This window comes from Podarcis bocagei, assembly GCF_964188305.1.
Source record: "Podarcis bocagei genome assembly, chromosome: 10".
Lineage (NCBI taxonomy): Eukaryota > Metazoa > Chordata > Lepidosauria > Squamata > Lacertidae > Podarcis > Podarcis bocagei.
The window spans coordinates 50147777-50160094 of NC_138135.1; the positions used below are offsets into that span (position 1 = coordinate 50147777).

General features: G+C 40.6%; 1 long non-coding RNA gene across 3 annotated transcripts in view; it reads right to left on the reverse strand.

The window, feature by feature from the left end:
- Positions 1–12318, reverse strand: part of LOC308596651 — a 118639-nt gene that overhangs the window by 31942 nt on the left and 74379 nt on the right. The window contains exon 1 of one of the 3 annotated variants that reach the window (XR_014012608.1): positions 5873–5969. The exons of the other annotated variants lie outside the window; for them this stretch is intronic. This is a non-coding gene — a long non-coding RNA (uncharacterized lncRNA). Of the gene's footprint in view, positions 1–5872; positions 5970–12318 lie in introns of those variants that run through there. 3 annotated transcript variants of the gene reach the window in all.

A 12318-nucleotide genomic window follows, 5' to 3' on the forward strand; every position in this document is an offset into this window, starting at 1 on the left:
AGCAAAGTTCTTAACCTGAAGCACTATTTCTGGGTTAGCGGAGTCTGTAACCTGAAGCATATGTAACCTGAAGCATATGTAACATGAGGTACCACTGTAGTAGTTAAGGACACAAGTTATCAGAACTGAATGTACCTCATCCTAGTGATGCCTGCATAATTTTAGAAAGTCATTTCCCAACCCTGCCGTTGTTATATCTTGATTGTTCTAGCCATATACCTAACAGCAGAACAGAATGTAAATCTCCCCTAGGAGAGTGTACCGCAAAGGAAGTGGACTTCAGAACATCCTGAAGAAAATGCAGTATCACATCTGACCCCAATGCCATCCTAGAGACTTAAGGAATTCTATTCCCCAGTTGGGACTGCAATAAACTATAGCAGAGTGCAGAAGGTCAGCTTACTCAAGATGATTCATATCAGAGACTCCACTTCCTGAATAGTTATGGAATATCCCAAGGTAGTTCTGCAAAGTTTGGTGAACAGTAGATGACCTCTTTTGCCCCGCTTGCCCTATATAGGGAAGTTTTTAATGTTTGATGCTTTATTGTGCTTTTATATTTGTTGGAAGCTGCCCAGAGTGGCTGGGGCGGCCCACTCAGATGGGCAGGGCACAAATGTTGTTGTTGTTGTTGTTGTTGTTGTTGTTGTTGTTGTTGTTGTTGTTATATATCAGGAGTCAGCAACCTTTTTCAGCTGTGGGCTGGTCCGTCCCTCAGACCATGTGGTGGGCTGAACTGTATTTTGAAAAATATATATGAATGAATTCCTATGCCCCACAAATAACCCACAAATAACCCAGAGATGCATTTCAAATAAAAACACACATTCTACTCATGTAAAGACACCAGGCAGGCCCCACAAATAACCCAGAGATGCATTTTAAATAAAAGGGCACATTCTACTCATGTAAAAACATGCTGATTCCTGGACCGTCCACGGGCTGGATTGCGAAGGTGATTGGGCCGCATCCAGCCCACAGGCCTTAGGTTGCCTACCCCTGTTATATATGATCCCCCTTTATGCTCACAACAATTCTGTGAGGTAGTTTAGGTTGACAGATAAGTGACTGGCCCAAAGTTACCCAGTAAACTTTGTGGATGAGCTGGGATCCAAACCCAGATCTGATAGCTCACTGGCTTTCAGAGTTAGAAGCTGTTTTTTCCTCAGTAAGTGTTGTTGTTGTTGTTCCCCGCCCATCCGACTGGGTTGCCCCAGCCTCTGGGTGGCTTCCAACACATACACAAACATAATAAAACATCAAGCATTTAAAACTTCCCTGTACAGGGCTGCCTTCAGATGTCTTCTAGAACTTGTAGTTTTTAATCTCCTTGACATGTTCCACATGAACGGTGCCACTACCAAGAAGGCTCTCTGCCTGATTCCCTGCAGTGAGGGAGCCACCAGAAGGCCCTTGGAGGTGGAAGTCAGTGTCTGGACTGAACAACAGGGGCGGGGACACTCCTTCAGGTATACAGGGCCAAGGCCATTTAGGGCTTTAAAGGTCAACACCACCCAAAGATGAATTACGGAAAACAGAACATCCAAGACTTTCCACTGGGCTTTACCTAATGGCCTTTATTTCAGGTCAATGGGTGGACTGTATAACTGCAATGAACCAAAGTTGCATTTTCACACAATAGCACATTAGGAAAAAGCTGAATATAAGCTCTTAACATGGTGTCACAAGTAACTTTTTGTCTGCCTTTCACAGAATGTTATCCTTTTCTACAAATTGCCACTTGCAATTATGATTTCGTAGTTCAATATTTTTAATAATCTAATTAAATCACAATAGCCCGTTTATGGCAAGAAAGTTAACTCTCTTAAAGAGCTAACTTTCCCCCTTTGCTATTTTCCATCTGTTTTGGGTAATTAAAGTTTTCATCTGACTGGTAGTCTCAGGTTGTCCTTCCTTCATTAGTTCAACAAGATTCACAAATTAACGGAGCGTTTGCACCGTGTAGCTAAAATGCTGCAAGTAAATTGAAAAATTCTCTAGGTGTTTCATTGTAACTGCAGTTTCACCTTCTAATAAATTTATAAAATCAGTGGAGGTGAGAAGCAAGAAAAGCAACCACCATAAACCCTGTGAGCCAATTTCTTCTTGTAGGCAACAAGCACAATATTATAATTAAGGGTTGTGGCTCAAAGTGCAACTGGCCAATAAAACAGACTGTATTTCTAATGAATGGATAACCAGATTTTGCATGTTACAGCCATCAAAATTCAGCAGCCTGTTCTTACCATGAGAATCCTACTTCACTTTCTAGGATACTGTGTGACCTTTGACTACTGATTCAGTCCTCACCACACAGGTGCTTAGATTACCTCAGGTTTGTTAGGGTTACATAGCTCACTGGCAGCGTCCTAAACATAAGCTCACAGCTGGGGTATCTTCCACTCCAGGGGAGGGGAACCTACAAAGGGCTTGTGAAGACAAAATAGGAAAATCTCATGGAAGACATTCCGAGATCCTTGTGGGAAGGGGGCTCAAACTGTGGTATAAATTATTATTATCTCTCCCCAAATTGCACATTGTCAGTCTTACAGAAAGCATTAAGTTTTTGTCAGTGAATGCCTTCTGAATAGCGTTCTTGTTCCCAAGCAATTTGTAAGGTAAATGAAAATATAGAATTGTCTCTTCGTGACAAAAGGGGGGGGGGAGATGCCATTGAATGTTTTGAGCCAATTTTATGAGCATTTTCTGAACACCTGGAAAATTGGCTCAAATGCACAGTTATGTTACCTCTCATCAATCTCACTCCTTCAGAAAAGAAAGAAAGAAACAGCACACAGCTGTCAGAAAATAAGAGATCTATTTGGAAATTGACCATATTCTTTCAGTGTTACCTTCCAAAACAGAAATGTGTGTTGCTTTCAGTGACTTCCTTTAATTAAGGAAAGTAGCTATTACCAATATCCAAATGGACAGTTTTCTGAGGTCTGGCTAGATGATGTGGTAAAGTTATTTAGCAAGGAGAACCACTGATCTTTAAATTCTTGACCTTGTAAGACCTTCCCTCCTGAATCTGCCCCTTTAATGTTCATGTCAAAAACAGGCATAGGCAAGGTCGGCCCTCCAGATGTTTTAGGACTACAATTCCCATCACCCCTGACCACTTGTCCTGTTAGCTAGGGATCATGGGAGTTGTAGTCCCAAAACATCTGGAGGGCCGAGTTTGCCTATGCCTGGTCAAAAACTTCTTGCTGAACTGACACTAGCATTGTACAGTGGTACATGGGTACAGTGGGTTACAAACGCATCAGGTTACATACACCACTAACCCATATACATACAGTACATCTACCCATGTACATCTACAGGCTGAAGCATCTTAGTATCTTAATAGTAATTTTAATTGCAATCTTGCATTTAAAAATAAATAAACATGGTTTTGATCAGGGCTTTTTTTGAGCTGGAACTTGCTGGAACTCAGATGGGTGCTATTGCCATTACAGTGGTACCTTGGTTTGCATACGTCTTGGTTTGCATACGTTTTGGATTACAAACATGTCAAACCCGGAAGTGCGTGTCCCAGTTTGCAACTTTTTTTGGATTACAACCCTTTTTTGGGGGGGAGGGATTACGAAAAATTTTTTTGGGAGGCCCCATTAGTGAAAGCGCGCCTTGGGTTACAACCTGTTTGGGTTTACAAACGGACCTCCGGAACGGATTGTGGTTGTAAACCAAGGTACCACTGTATAAGAGAACAGCGGAAGCATTCATGGTGTGTTCCAGCACCTCTTTTTCTACGAAAGTTGCAGTGGCTTTGATATTTCCATACTGGCAACAGAGAGGATGCCTAGCTTTCTGAAAAAAATACCAATGGATTTCTTTCATGGCAATTTTTCCTGCAGCTGCATTGCTAGGTTAAATTTAGCAAACCGCATTATGTAGCTATGGAATTTCTTGTGCTGAAATAATTGCCTATCTGCCATCTTTATAATTTTTAGTATAACACAATTTGACTGTAATTGGATTCAAGTTTCCACAAATCAACATTCTGGGCATGGCTATCTGGCTTGCAGATCTTCAATTCCTGCTAATTGTGCTGGCTTTCGACAACTACATTTGGTTACTTTACTGCATTACACATAAAAATAGATATAATATTCAGTGCACCATTGAGTAAACTCAGTGATTTGCCATTTCTAGTTAAGCCCATTATTACAATATACTATAGGAATGCATCCCCTTGTTATTAAGACAATTGCTACTTCTCCTGCTATCCATGATTGGCATTTTCCAGAAATAATTTCTCTCTCTCTCTCTCTCTCTCTCTCTCTCTCTCTCTCTCTCTCTCTGTTTAGGTTTCCCTATCATCAAAGTTCTCTGGCTTTCAGTGGTTTACAGGGATTAAAACACAGTAACAATAAAGGAAAATATAAAATCACAAGTTGCATTAAACCAGAAAGTTTGCACCAACAAACTGGTTTAAAACTGAGGGCAGAGGAATACAATTGACAGAGCTAAACCAGTATAAATCTGTAACTTCATTTAAGAGGCCTGGGGAAATGAAAAGGTGTTTTCCTGGTGCAGAAAGATATTAAAGGGGGCATCAGATGAGCCTCTCTGGAAAGGACATTCCAAAATCAAAAAGCCACCAATGAAAAGACCTTTTCAGGGTGGGAACACTTGGTGGGGCTCATCCAGACAACTTGTTTGTTGAGCAACAATCCTGATTTGCTTGCAGAAAACTTGTGTGGAGATATATCTGGTCTTTATTGACCATTTCTTAAGTTTTGTCTGTGGGGAGGTTACATGGCAATGAATATTCATCGTGAATTGCTTGCAGGGTGTCTATATATTTTCCCAGTGCTTTTTTTCTGGAGAAATGCATGAGTATTCATACCCCTAAACATTTTGTGAATCTAATAGGAGAAGAAACTAATTTAAAAAAACAAACAAAAAAACCCCAACCCACACATTTCTTCTCTAGCAGGGTGAATGGCTAGTTCCATTGAATAGCATGGTGAATCGTCAATTCCGTTGCTACTCCTGATGGCGGCCTCATTTCCTGTCACAGTGTTTCCCGAGTCTCAAACAGAATGAGAATACCCCTAAACATTTTTAAAGAAAAAAATGCACTGTATTTTCCCGTTAATCATTTGTTCCTTCCCACACTTTTCGATTCATTTCTAAACCACAAATAGTCTTTATCATTTTTTTAAAAGTGCATTTGTTGCACTTGGGCAATAGAGCCCATTAATGCACTTACTGCAGAAACCTAAAACTCTTGTATGTACTTGAATTTCTCCTGCAAAATAGTGACAGTCTGGCAGCACCCCAAGGCGTCTTTTCAACTGCCACACACTCTTTCCCTACTTGATGCCCATTCTAAATATGTGTATAACAAGAAGGCTGATCGCCAAAGAATTGATGCCTTTGTTTTTTGTTTTTTTTTATGATATTTATTAGAGGTTTAAAAATTACAAAAAAAATAATAAAGAAAACAACAAAAAATTTAACAGGACATACATTACAATACATAAAAAGAAAAACATAGAAAAACAATACAACAATACAGCAAAAAGAAACAATAACACTAAAACACTAAAACACACATCTAATATTCCATATCTTTACCTTTCATTTACTTGTTTCATCGACCTCCTCGCACCTCCCTTTTTTGTATTCTAGTTCAATTAATTGTTTCAGCAAATTCTTTCCATCTTTCTCAATTTTTATTCTATAATTTAACTTAACGGTCTAACCTTAAATTGATGCCTTTGAATTATTGTGCTGGAGGAGACTCTTGAAAGTCCCATCGACTGCAAGAAGATCAAACGTATCCATTCTTAAGGAAATCAGCCCTGAGTGCTCACTGGAAGGACAGATCGTGAAGCTGAGGCTCCAATACTTTGGCCACCTCATGAGAAGAGAAGACTCCCTGGAAAAGACCCTGATTTGGAGAAAGATTGAGGACACAAGGAGAAGGGGACAACAGAGGACGAGATGGTTGGACAGCATTCTCGAAGCTACCAACATGAGTTTGACCAAACTGCAGAAGGGAGTGCCTGGCATGCTCTGGTCCATGGCGTCATGAAGAGTCGAACATGAGTAAATGACTAAACAACAACAACAGCTTCAGTCCAAGTTCACAGGGCGGCCCACCTTTTCATACCAAGTGTGAAAAGTCCTGTGGGTTGCACACTACTTTTGACCCTCACACCTCCTCCCCCAAAGCCCAGCACCTCACTTTGGGAAGGCAGTGTGAGCGTGGGTGTGTATGTGTGCATCAAATGAATCACTCTGGTCTAGGAGCATGTTGCTATAGGATGCTGAGTGTTGCTGATCCTTAATGATGGTGCCCTCTCATTCACACACTCCTATACAGATAGCTTTTTTATTTTGATGTTTTTTTATTAAAGGAAATACAACAAAATACACAGTTATTTTTCACTTCACATCTGAAACAAATGAAAAACAAACTCTGAGTATAAACAATGATAATCTGAAAGGATCATATTAATGATAACTGAAAATAGCGTACCGCCAGAGAGGTAGTAATTATTTATTACTCATTCCTGTTTTATTTCTATAAGGAACTGGGGGGCAGTTTGGGGTTATATTTTAACAGTTCACACATTGCTAAGAAAATGAAGAGCTGAATGTGTGTCGCTTTTGATATTTATGTTGAAAAACCAAGTATTGCCATGTCTAAATATTTATATATATATTTCTTTATTTGGTCTCTGTGTAAACATAGTTTTTTAGTCAGGTTGTTTTTTTGTTTTGCTTTTCAATGGACCATATTTTATTTACCATCCTTCTTTTGTTACCCTCTCTATGTGTTTCCACAATCTTGTAATGACAATTACTGCAGTTGTTGAGCAAGTTTTTTTTGTTTTTTTTTTACATTGTGGCTGGTACCATCCTTGTTTGGTTCATCCCATATACCCCAAAAGGATAACTTGGCAACTGGCACTAAATTTCGTTTTGCAATCTGTTTAATTACAACAAATGAAACCTCCCAAAATTGTGCAGTCCCACTAGAGATGGAAGTAGGTGCTTTTTGCTTTTTTGCATTTCAGCAGAGAGGGGAGAGGTTTTTTGTTTGTTGGTGTACAATAGCTTTACATGCATTTTGTACCACCTAAACACAATTTGTAACATTGATTCCTTAATCGGGCTGAGACCGGATCTACTGACATTGCGGACCAGATTTTCCTCTTGTAAATAGTTTTCCCAACAGGCTTATAGACCATTTGGGTCACCTAATTCCAGTCCAGCTAATATTTTGTTCAGTTGAGCTATCTGTCCCCTGGTATTTGCATAAAATGTTAAAAACAAGCGCTGAAAAGCAGTTATTATTATTTATTAAATCTGTATACTACCCTAAACTGTTGATCTCAGGGCGGTTGACAACAACAACAAAAGACCCCCTTTTGCTTCCTGTACTATGTGGTCCTTCATTATCATAATGTGCTTAATATCTAGCCAGTTATGGCCCACACTCAGTATAACATGCAGCTTCATTACAGTCCATGAATGTAAAAGTCACTGAGTCCCTTAGCTGAGCAATTCAAGAAGCCTACTGACCTGCTCTTACTTTTTTAAAAAATGGGTGAAAAAGTCTGAAGGTTCCTTTGGGAAGAAGGATGGGATAGAAAGGGTTCCTCCTTCCCCCCAGAAATTCACTATACACCCAATCCATATTTTTTAGGCTCTTCTCAAGGAACAAAGCAGCCCAAACAAGTAATCCATTGCATGACTCATTTTCAATACTCACTCAATTTTTTGTTCCATCCTGTTTAAATATCAGGAGCATTTTGGACAGCTGGTCTGTCACAACAATGTAGCCAGATAGTTGGGGTACCCCAACCACTGTCCCCTTTAGTTCTATATAAATAATGATTTCTTAATTGAGCTCAGCCCCTGAAAACCTCCCTTGATTCATTTTTGTGAGGGTGGTAATATTTTAGATGGATTAGGGGTTGGCGAAATGTAGAATAATGATAAAAGAGAAGGCACGCCAGACTTAACATTTTCACAGCCACCATTTCCCCAAGTAATGAGAAGTTAAATCTATTCCATTATGTCAGGGGTTTTTTTTTTTAAGGAAAACAAAGGCAAGCCTGGAATGGTTTGTTTACGTTCTTTGCTACATTAACTCCTAAATAACAGAAGTGCTTGGCATCTTATATCATTTTTACTTACACTTTGAAATTTAGGGTTGAGATTAAACATCATTATACAGTACTGCATTTGGAGTTTTTTTTTATTTCAAGGCCTGCAACATTTTCATTTTTCTCAAATTCATGTTGCAGATGGGAAGTGTCGGTTAAAAGGTCTGATGGCATGGCGGCCATGTTGTCTGTGAAGAAGAGATTTATTAGGTGTTATTTTTCCATTTATCGCAAACTCTTTCATGTTATCACCATGGAAAGCAGCTCTAAGGCCAAAACAAATAATACGGGGAATAGGGTACATCCCTGTTTCTCCCTTGGGATATGATTAGAGTCATAGCCATTAATTCTGATTAATGATGTGGAGGGTTGATATGTAGGTTGGATAGCATGCGTCAGTTTGGGGCCTAGATTTAGGTTAGTAATCTGCAAAAAAAATCTCCATTCCATACAAAGGCCTTGAGGCACCTAGGGATAAAATTCCAAGCAGAGGTATTTTTCTAGAGAAAGAGGGGCCGGAACTCAGCATGAACACCTCCCTTGTTCTCTTATAATGGCAATGGTGCCCACCTGACAGAACTGAGTTCTGGCAAGTTTCAGCTAAAAAACAACAACCCTGATACCAAGGGATACTCCGTGTTCCTTCTGGTGGTGGATTACATTTAAATTAAATGTAATCTAATCGGAGCTACAATAGTTCCACCCCGTGTGTCCCCCCCCCCCGGGGGTACACAGGGGTACGCATACCCCTAAACATTTTGTGAATCTAAGTTTGGCCTCATTGAGGGGCAGTATTTCAATATGAATAGGAAAATGAGAGTAGCCCTAAACTTTTCTTTTTTTTAAGCACTGGTTCTACCTAGCGGAAGGCTGGACTGATCTTGATCAATCTATTGTGGAATGAAAATTATAAACCTATCCACTATAAAAGGTAGCAAAAAAAATGTAGCCTACATTAAGCAATGCAATCTAGTTGTTCAATATCTGTATCAGGTTTAGTGATTAAAAACTATTCTAGCCAATTTTTCATCAGTGGAGTCTCTCCCGCCAAACTGTGACTCTTCCCCAGCAGTAAGTGCTCATATTTTAACAATAAGTCTTAGTCCTGGATTCACAGCAGTTTTAGCTATGTCATCGACTGTGGAGATTAAATAAGCATTTTGTTGTTGTTATTTCAAGGGTTTGAAAGGCTTGTCCCATTTTCTGTGAGCGCTGCAATGAGCTGTTGGAAGTGTGCCATAAAACCTTGCACACTGAGGGGCCCTCCGCCAAGACCTGAGGAGTTTTTGAGGGAGAAGTAAGCACCATTTTGGAATGAGTAGCTACTTCCTCATCTTCCTTTGCTTAGCCTAAAGCAGGGGTCAGCAAGGTTTATCTTGCCTGGACCAGATTGGTCCCGCAGAGATCCCTCTGTGGGCCGGATAGCGCGATCGCCTGCGATTTCCGTCATCTGAGTCTGCGCAGACGCGATTTCTGGCGCCACAGAAGCAAGTCCCCGCGCCACACTGTGTTGCGCCGGTTTAGTGCAGTGCGCGAGCAGGCAACTTGGTTCGGGGACGGTTCATGGGCCGGTCAAACGACTTCCGTGGGCTGCTTCTGGCCATAGCTGTCAAGTGTCCCTTATTTGAAGGGACAGTCCCTTATTCCAGCAGCATGTCCCGCTGCTGTCCCTTATTGATGGATGTCCCTTAAAGGATGTCCCTTAAATTTCAAAGGAAACAGCTCCTCTCCCTCCCTCCCTGCCGGCCAGGGAGGAGGGAGGCTCCAACTGTGTTGCTTGGCTGTGTTGCTCACCCAATAAGAAGTCTAAGAACGACTGGGGGGTGGAGCTTGCATGCCTTGTGTGTGGCTAGTTAATGCAAGCTGAGGAGGTTTTTGAATGCTGGACGCCATTTTGTTGCACGTGCTGCTGCAAACTTTGCAGTGCAAAGCCAGGCTGGGGAGCCATCTTAAGTTGAGGCTGCATAGGCCTTGTGGTGCATGTGATTCAGATTCTATTCAGTTGAACCTCTGGTTACAAAGTTGGTTGGGCAGTGTTCTCGAAGCTACCAGCATGAGTTTGACCAGACTGCAGGAGGACAGGAAGACTGGAGTGCCTGGAACAAGTGAGGCTGCAGGTCCCTTATTTTGGCTGCTGGTCCCTTATTTTCAAATCTGTAAGTTGACAGCTCGGCTTCTGGCCCATGGGCCTTAGGTTGCTGACCCCTGGCCTAAAGTAAGCACAACAGCAAGTGGCCTTTCTTGGTTTGCTATAGGACAAGGGTTACTTCCACATTGCTCCTACTTGATTTGGGACCATTTTAAATTGTGGGTGGTAGGTTCCAAGGTCTGTTTTCCCCCCACTGGTTTCTGAGACCTGGGATTAAGCCTCTGTTTTCTTGTTCCTCATGATGACAAAGATAGGTATGCAGATAATCCGTAGAGAATAATATCCTATTACAGTGGTACATCGGGTTACATACGCTTCAGGTTACATCCGCTTCAGGTTACAGACTCCGCTAACCCAGAAATATTACCTCGGGTTAAGAACTTTGCTTCGGGATGAGAACAGAAATTGTTCTGGCAGCCTGGCGGCAGCAGGAGACCCCATTAGCTAAAGTGGTGCTTCAGGTTAAGAACAGTTTCAGGTTAAGAACGGACCTCCGGAACGAATTAAATACTTAACCCGAGGTACCATTGTACTTTCTTACATCTGCATGACAATAATATGTGATGTGTATGTCTAATTTACGTGTGTGTGTGTGTCTGCTGCCTCCCTCAAGGAAAGATCCTGCAGGGAAATGCACAGAACAAAAGAGAACCAAAAACTGTGAACGCTTGTGCAATGTTGGGCTGTGTATCTATAGGTTATATCCATGGAACATGCTTCCCCTGAATAATCCTGTGAATTTACAGAGTTGTGCGAGCAGAGAAAGATCCTGAGGCTGCAATGCAAAGCTGTTGACTTTGCAGATTAAAAGTTGTGCTTTATGCCAGTCTTCCTTCTGTAATATTTATTATTGGACCCAAAATCATTACACATATACTAGTGGAGCCATAAACACCAGTAAAGGAAGCAATGTTTTTGTCAATATAGAGTCTGAGAGAAGTGTAAGTGCCTTGCAGGGTTCACCTTCATTGAGTGTAGGATTAAAGGCGAACTGAAACATAAGTTCAGGCTTGTTGAGATGGTAGTTCGTGGATATTGGATGCACCTGCAAGGATATAAAGTTTTTCAAATGGTTTTGGGTTGTCTTTAGGCTTTATTTTTATTTTTTAGTCAATTATACATTTCTGTTCAAAAGACCACTATGGAAATTAAGTAAATTTTCACATCCATTAAGTAAATAAGCAAATAGGTTTTTAAGCTGTTATGCATTTATTTCTTTTTAATTCTCCCTTTCCCCATGGACAAATATAAACGGGGAGAAAAATCAATATGTTATAAGCAGAAAGCAGCACAATGTCAGGCAAAGATATATTGGAAGAAGTTTCAAGTGCTTTGTGAGGCAATGTATTGATCATTATAATAATAAACCAGACTATAATATCAGTGGAGGCCCATGGCTGATTGTTTCAAATTGGTGGGTAAAACTAGTAAGGAGATACTTATTGAGTGGTAGCAATGTGGTACTTTGCTGAGGGACTGTGAAATCTGGAGCTAGCCCTATTGCTTTAGCTGTTTCCCTCCAATATAGCCATAATTTGTTAACTCAGTTTGTGCAGGGAATCCACAAGGGTAGCTTGTGGGTGTTGCTGTTGCTGTTGTTTGCCAATTAAATGGGCAGATATGATATTCAAGGTAAAGAGGTAATGGGTTGAAAGTTACTTAAGTCTGCAATCCAGTACACACTTACTCAGGGCAAGCCCCCTGTGAATATAACATCTCATTCTAATTGTTCAGTGCAAGGAACTTGATGAATTACCTAATTCGGGACATTAAGCAATACAGTATAGTCAAGCTGTTACCACTGCAGGCTATCATGATTACCATATGCAGATGTTATTTAGCTGAAACATTAGGCCTCAAATGATAATTCCCTTTCTTGAATTATGGAGATACAAAATGCAAAAGAGAATGCTTCTATTGTTAATTCTATTATCGGTACTTCCATTTTCACTTAAAAAGCAAAACTTTTCATTTATATAGCGTTTTAGAGTGTTCGGTGCTTCGCATATGTTATGCCAGTGTGATTTGTGTTACGGA